The sequence below is a fragment of the Jaculus jaculus genome, chromosome 3, assembly GCF_020740685.1.
Source record: "Jaculus jaculus isolate mJacJac1 chromosome 3, mJacJac1.mat.Y.cur, whole genome shotgun sequence".
Taxonomy (NCBI): Eukaryota; Metazoa; Chordata; class Mammalia; order Rodentia; family Dipodidae; genus Jaculus; species Jaculus jaculus.
In genome coordinates this window covers 42,683,816-42,691,364 of record NC_059104.1, presented here as the reverse complement: position 1 = coordinate 42,691,364, position 7,549 = coordinate 42,683,816, and the positions used below count along the sequence as shown (strand labels likewise).

The window sequence follows — 7,549 nt, the reverse complement described above, 5'->3', positions numbered from 1 at the left end:
ACATCTGACCTTGAGTCCCCACATCCCTAACCCCTGTACTATTAAGCCTTCCAAGGACACAGACAGAAGATAACTATGCCTCAAACATGATTAAACACTTGATTTCAAATGTTGTTTAAACTAAATTCCAGTTTTTTAACTCTAATTCCGGGCTTTATTTTTTTTTTCAGCTTCTCTGAACAAATAATGTTTAATTAATAATTTGTTCATTTTTATATGTGAATTGAACAGCAATTATGTTAATTAAGATATGCTATTCTAAAAAATATAATGCTGGAAACCAACCTGAGAAGTATGTTCATTGGGCATAGCAGGATACCAATCAGGGGTCATTAAATAAAAGTAAATTAATTAAGGACATTAAACTGTTTCTAGGCATGGTGATCTGACCTAAATATACACAACCTTTTCCTGCTCTATTAAATTTGAATTGTGCCCTTGTAGATGTCTTTCTTTTAAAAAAGCTCAACAATATCTGGAAGTAGAAAATTCGAATCTCACAGGATGGTAACATTTCCGGAGGAATGTTCTCTTGAGCACTCCTCAAATAGTTGTCATTGCAATATTTACATGGCAGAAGTGTCCCTCATGAAAGAAGGGTGGCTTTTCTTTCTCTGAGGCTGCTATTCCTTTAAGGGAGGGATGATAGTGAAGAGAGTGTCATAGAAAGGAAGAGAGAATCAGCTATGTTGGGCCCCTCTCACTCTGTTAGTGTAGGTACAGCTGCTGGTCTCACTCCTGTGCCTTCTTTCACTGAGTGGCAGTCACATTTCAGGGATATTTTCATAGCTCCCTGAGCATTTGGATGCTATTTATCAGCATCACCTGTTCAACTCAGAAACATCTGATGTGTTCTTGTTCTTTTAAAGTGTCTCTAAATTATCTTTTCATATTATTTATGTTCACTTTATCAGTACCCTATACGCATCCTTTGGAAAGTGACTCTATTGCTGCCATTTTCCATTACTCCACTTATTTATCTTTTTATTATTTAAAAAACAGCCATTTATTCCTGCAACTAAACTTTCACATTCTTTTCAGGAATATGTTTAATTTTTCTGTTGGTGATGTGTTTATTCTATAAACTGACTTTTTTTTCTGCTTCTGTCTAAGAATCTGTAAAATTTTCTTTTGTTTCCTCTGCTTTTTCTTGGGTTTATAAGAATACTTCCTTAGTCATCAATCCACACATAAAAATGTTCAAGAATCAATAGGGAAAACTTTTTAAAAAATATGCTTTTATTTATTTATTTACTTACTTACTTACTTATAAGAGACAGAGAGGAGAGAAAGAAAGAAGCAAGGCTTTCCTGAGTACTGGGGAATTGAACCTGGGTCTACAAGCTTTTGCAGGCTAGCTCCTTAACCATTAAGCCATCTCTTCAGCCCAAGTGTATTGAAGACTTTTTTGTTGTTGTTGTTTTGATTTTCCTTTTTAAAATTTTTTGAGGTAGGATCTCACTCTAACTCAGGCTGACCTGTAGTCTCAAGGTAGCCTCAAACTCAGGGTGATCCTCCTACCTCTACCTCTCAAGTACTGGGATTAAAGATGTGCACCACTAAGTTCAGCTCCAAACTTCTTTTTCTTCGTCACTATCTAAATGTCTCTGCACTTCAATATTATTTTTGTTTTCTGCTTATGTGTATGTGTGTATGGTTTGTGTGTGTTTGTATTCAGTGGCGGTGGGGGGGGGGGAGCTCTCCTGTGGTAGCCAGAGCAGAACCTTGGCTATGTGGCTCCATACTACTCTTCTACCTATCCTTATTTTGTGTAGGATTCTCTTACTGATTCCTGAACTTGTAGTAGCAGTGAGCCCAGGACTCTCCTCTCCTTTGTTTGACTGGGATTACAGGCTTGTGAGGCCATGCCCAGCTCTTTATATGGGATCTGAAGATTTGAATTCAGGTAGTTTTAGGTCCTGTCAGTCTTCCATGCTTTTCACAAAAAGCACATCCACTGAGACACATCTCTAGCCCTCCTCCAAAATACATTCTCTTTGCCCTTTCTATTAAATTTCTTTAATTTACACTTCCATTCTAATATAACATGTTCATGACATGTTATCATTACATCTACTCTCTACTTTTATAACCTAAAGTACACAGATTTCCATCTAACAACACTTTAAAATAAAGCACCTCATATTTGACCTTGTAATATAAATTCCTGATTTTATGAGGGTGATTTCAGTATAGGTTGTATGTTGTACACATACTATATATTGTGGACATATATGTATTATTTGTAAGTGTTATGTATAACACAAACTATATTAAATCAAAATTTTAAATTAAAATAATGTTAGCTCCTATCTACATTAGATAAATATCTATGTATACATGTAAAATTTGATTCTTACAAGGATGTCTCCTAATTGTGGTATATTTCTCCTTATCATCAAAAAGTAAGCCAGGTGTGTTCCTACACTCTAATGCCAGCATCTGGAAAGCAGAGGTAGGAGGTTGTCTATGAGCTGGAGGCTAGCCACAGACCACAGAGTGAAATCCATGTAAACCTGGACTACAGTGAGACTCGACCTCTCTCTTTCTCCATATATATAATGGGGCTAGAGAGATGATGCAGCAGTTAAAAGCACTTTCTTACAATGTTTAATGGCCTGGGTTCAATTCCCCTGTACCCACATAGAACAGATGCAGAAGGTGGTGCATACATTTGGAGAAGGGTTTATAGTTTTAACAGATCCTGTCATGCCTCCCCCCCCACCTTACAAATAAATAAACAAAAACGTTTAAGTGTGTTTCATAGAAGCAATAAGACTCCACACTGAAATATTTTAGTACTATATCTTTTATGAATGAATTCATATTCTCTTCTTCAGTTTCCAACACTGTCAAAACGTCAACTCTTGGTGCTATTGTAATACCTAAACAAACCACAATTACACTGCACAATTGCCAATACTGGCCTGGAAGGTAGGGGTTTTCTTATTCTTGCCATTTCTCAACCATGAGTAGCATTAAAGGCATGAATATGGTTTCTTATAGTAGTTACTGCATGCAGATTATTACAACCAAAGCTAGCCAGCTTATCTTCCCAACAGATCTTATACGCGGCAGCTTGCAATCTAATCTCTTATCTGCATTCCTTTCTTTAAATATAGGATATTTACTCCCTGATTTGAATTTTATGTAGCTCAGCAGTCTCTGAGCATGTAATCATCTTGCACATGTGTGTTAAAATTCTGTCATTAAGTATGTATGGATAAGAGGAGGATATTTTTGAATAACAATTATAAATACATTATCCCAATGAACCATTATATACATATTTTAAAATTCTGAGCACATGATATTTTTCCAGTGAGAAACTTTCAGATGTGATAAGTAGCATTGTTATTACCCTTATCAAAAAAAGTAAGTATTGGAAATTTCACTTAGCATTTTTGTTGTTGTTGTTATCAGTTAATTGCGCAATCCCAGGTTCTTCCCCAGTAGGACACTGCCGTGCTTTATTTAGATTTTTGTACAATCCAGCAGGTAGGGAGAAAAAGACTAGGCAAGCTTACCAGGCACTTCCTGGGGGCTGTGCTGTAAGCCGTATTTTCCCTTTTGGTTAAAGAAAAGGGGAATTGAAAATAATAGTTTTGAATCTGGCAATTCTGTATACTCCTCATACAATATGCAAAGTACAATGGGATATCGTCAATGCCATGGGCAGAATACCTAACATTAAAACAAATATCAGGTAGGAAAACGCATTAACAAAGTGGCTCCGAAGGTGGCTGAACAAGGCAGCTTCGTATGAGGCGGACCCTGGAGTCTCAGTAGAGGCCGACAGTGTGGAGAAAGGCCCGGCCAGTCTTCTTTCAAACTCGGGTAGCAGCTCATCAATCTCCTTCTCCATGTCCTCAGTGTGCTGGATACACTGGCAGAGCTCACCGATGAGGAACGCCCCTAGAGGGGCCTCTTCATGGTTGTCCTGGATGTCCACGTTGACCACACGAGCTGACTGGCAGGTCTTCTGCCCCCTCTCGTACACTCTCTGTTCACAAGTGAGGGTCAGCTCAAACAGGTCCTTGCAGTTTTGGAACCTTTGTGGCTGCGGTTTGATCTCATAGTTCTGTCCAACGTGTGGGAAAGACCATTCTGCGTGTATACTTCTTTGTCTTTCCTGAGATCATGGTACACCTGATCCTATGTGGCTTCGAAGTCATAAACATCAGGCTTGTGAGGTGCTGGTCCCGGGAGGTTGCTGTTGCAAAGGACCCGACGCTGGCCACGCGCTTGCTTAGGATGCTGTGCACTTGCTGAGGATGCTGCGCGCTTGCGGTTCACTGGAGCAGCCATGCCACCCACAGTGACGTGACCGCAGGGCGCCACGCACAGCCCACTGCACCGCTCCCCCCCAGCCCCCCCCCCCCAAATCACTTAAGAGTTTTAATGAAGGAATTGTAGCACAGAGTCTGTTGCCAAGTTCTTGACAAATGTGCCATATTTTTGTGAGGGGAATAAGTATCCCTGTAGAGTCTCCATAAAAATACCCTACCAACTTGAAACACCCAAAGTTAAAATGTAAGTTAGGGGGAAAAAATGTTGAAATACGGTGAAAGGAGCACAGAACGGCTTCACCTGGGCCCATCGTGTTTGGTTTGTTTGTTTGTTTTTTTGAGGTAGGGTCTCACTCTAGCTCAGGCTGACCTGGAATTCTACTCTACCCTCAGTGTGGCCTTGAATTCATGTTGATCTCCTACCTCTGCCTTCCAAGTGCTGGGATTAACGGTATGGGCCACCACGCCTGGCTCTTCTAATAGTATTTACCAAGAAGTCAATATATTGAGCCACTAAAGATTTTTTTGTTTTTTAAATTTAGAATCAGGTCACTTAGATACAGCAGCAATGCTTGTTGCTACAGATAGCTTACTGTTTCTATATCAGTCTCTGACTTTGCAAGTCATACCTTCCAGCACTTCTATTTCTTCAATCACCTGATTTTATCATCTCCTGTTTATGTTCAAAACTTCATTATGAAATTGGAATAAAAGAATTCACTGAAGCAAAGAGCACAGAAGCTGGATGTCAGTGACAAAAAAAAAAAAAAATACAGTTGTTCACTAGTAACTGTTCCGCCTTGACCACTTTCCTATTACTTGTCTGTCTTTCTAAGTTTTATAACAATATCATCTCTTCCTTACCATGCACCTTATTAATACTTAGTAGCAACTGGTACATGCTCTGTCTGTGTATGACAGAAGAATCTTTTGATCTAGTGTTAACTATTCCAGGAAAAGTCAGGTGTATTTTACATTGTTCCTGTGATTCAGTATCTAAAAAAAATTATAAATTGATTTGTATGTTTCATGGCAATTCCACAATACAGAGCTATTTTTCTACAAAATCAACATGAGGAAACTTACATTTATAATAGTTTGTCTAAACAAGGTGATCATGAAAACTTTGGCCGATAGAACGATTAAATTCAGGATTTCACAGGAAAAACAGTGGATTTTAAGTCCCCCCCCCCCTTTAATTCTCAGGCTTTGATCCTTTTAATCCAAAGATACTGTCCCAAATCTTCCCCTAATTCTCTTCCATAAGTAAAGTTTTACCCTACACTCAGCACGCAAACTTATGTCTCCTTTTAGGAAAAATAAATAAACAAAAACAACAAAAGAAGAGACTAGTGACAATTCCTGCAGTGCTCTTCTTTTCACCCATTGCGCTTGCATGGAAGAAGCAGTAGGCTGTTTCTGCACTTGAACATGCCTCTTTACATCTTGCTAGTGATCTTGATTTTTCAAGTGTGTAGTGGTGTGATTCAGATGTCCCCCACAACCTTGTGCTCTGAATGCTATGCCCCCAGCTGGTGGCAGTTTGGGAACTGAAGCCTCCTAGAGGCAGTGTGTTGTAAGGGCCAGGCTTGTGGGTGTTGTAGCCAGCTTCCTCTTGCCGGTATTTGGCACACCCTCCTGCTGCTGCTATTGTTCACCTAGTGTTGGCAAAGAGATGATGTCCACCCTCTGTTCATGCCATTGTTTTCTTCTGCCATCATAGAGCTTCGCCTCCAGTCTTTAATCCAAAATAAACATTTTCTTCCCACAAACTGCTGTTGGTCATGTGTTTTCTGACAGCAACTTGAAACTGATTCCAAAAAAATTGTAAATTCACTTATTTTATATTCAATTTCTCAATTTCAAGTGAGTGCTGGCCCTCTTAGAAAAACACATGTTTAAAGGAAGTGAAAATCAGTAGGCGCATCAAGCAACAAAAAGTGTTCACGTTTTAAAATCAGTAGCAGAGGCCTGTAAGCTAGAAAAAGGTTATAAAGGAGGGAGGAGAGGGAAGGATTTCAGGTGATGGTATTGTATATATGTAAGTAGGAAAACAGATTACAGGGAGGGGAAAAGGCTAAGCTAGGTCAGGGGAAGAGACTGTATAAAAGAAGGGTGGGGGGGTCAATCAAAATTCAAGATATTCTGAATAAGATATGAAAATCTACTTTCTTGAATAGTGGCACATCAAGAAGCCATAGATTGTTACTAGAAAATTTTCAGTGCCAGGTATGGGATACCTTCCAGTGAGTTGTTGGCCAGGGAGGTCGCTGTTGCCTCCAAAACATTATAGGCTATTGCCAAGGCCCTTGGTTTCCTGTGAGAAAGAGATAGTAAGAACCTATTGCTGAAGACTTCACATGCCTGAGTGGCAAAGTCACTGAGAAATCAAACTGGTGTTGAGCAGAAAACTTACATGTAGCCTAGCCAACTGATAGCTGGAAAAAGCTGCACTGTATGCAGCTTTATGAGAGGCTATCATCATCTGTGAAAACAGTGGACACTGGTAGCGTCAAGTTTGGCCAGACAGGCCAAATGACTGAACAAGTGCAATGGTGGCATGTCTGCACTGGGGGAAACCAACTGCTCCCTTATTGGCCTGAAGGCCCACTCTATGGGAGGGAATACATGCCTGGTACTGAAAACCAAATCAAAAGCCTATGGCAGGGGAGGTCATGAGCCTTAGGGGTATAAATCCTGCTCTTGTCTAGATAAATGCATATATTACCCTTACCAAATTGCCCTGCAAACATGACACTTAATATTCATATTCATATATTAATGCTAATCTCACATCTGGTTAGAGAAGTGTCTCTTTTCAGACGATGATGACCAATGGGATGGCCCAAGAGGCAACATAGTGCTGAAAAGGGATGGAGGAATGACCAGCACTGAAACATCTCACACCATCCAAGGCTCAGGGTCCATTGTGGAAGAGGTGTCAGAAAGAATAAAAGAGCCAAAGGAAGGGTCCCACTCCTTACATACAACTGTCTTGACAGAAATTGGCCTCAATATCTGTGACCTCCCAGTGCCTAGGAATATCTACACAAGATCCTCATAATAGGAGAAAAAGATGACAGAGAGCAGAGTTAGGAACAGGAAAGAGGAGGAGGGGAGGGAAATACCATGGTTTGTTGTCTGTAAGTATAGAAGTTTTCAATACACACACACACGGCTGTTTTCTTTAACTCCAAATTTCTAATAACTTATTTACCCATATTTCTTTTATTCCTTTCTTTTCCTTTCCTTGTTTGCTT

At 39.8% G+C, this 7,549-nt stretch overlaps 1 pseudogene; it reads right to left on the bottom strand.

Annotated features, from left to right (window-relative positions):
• Positions 1-3,782: 3,782 nt before the first annotated feature.
• LOC101611526 lies at positions 3,783-6,771 on the bottom strand (annotated as a pseudogene).
• Between the last annotated feature and the right edge of the window lie 778 nt (positions 6,772-7,549).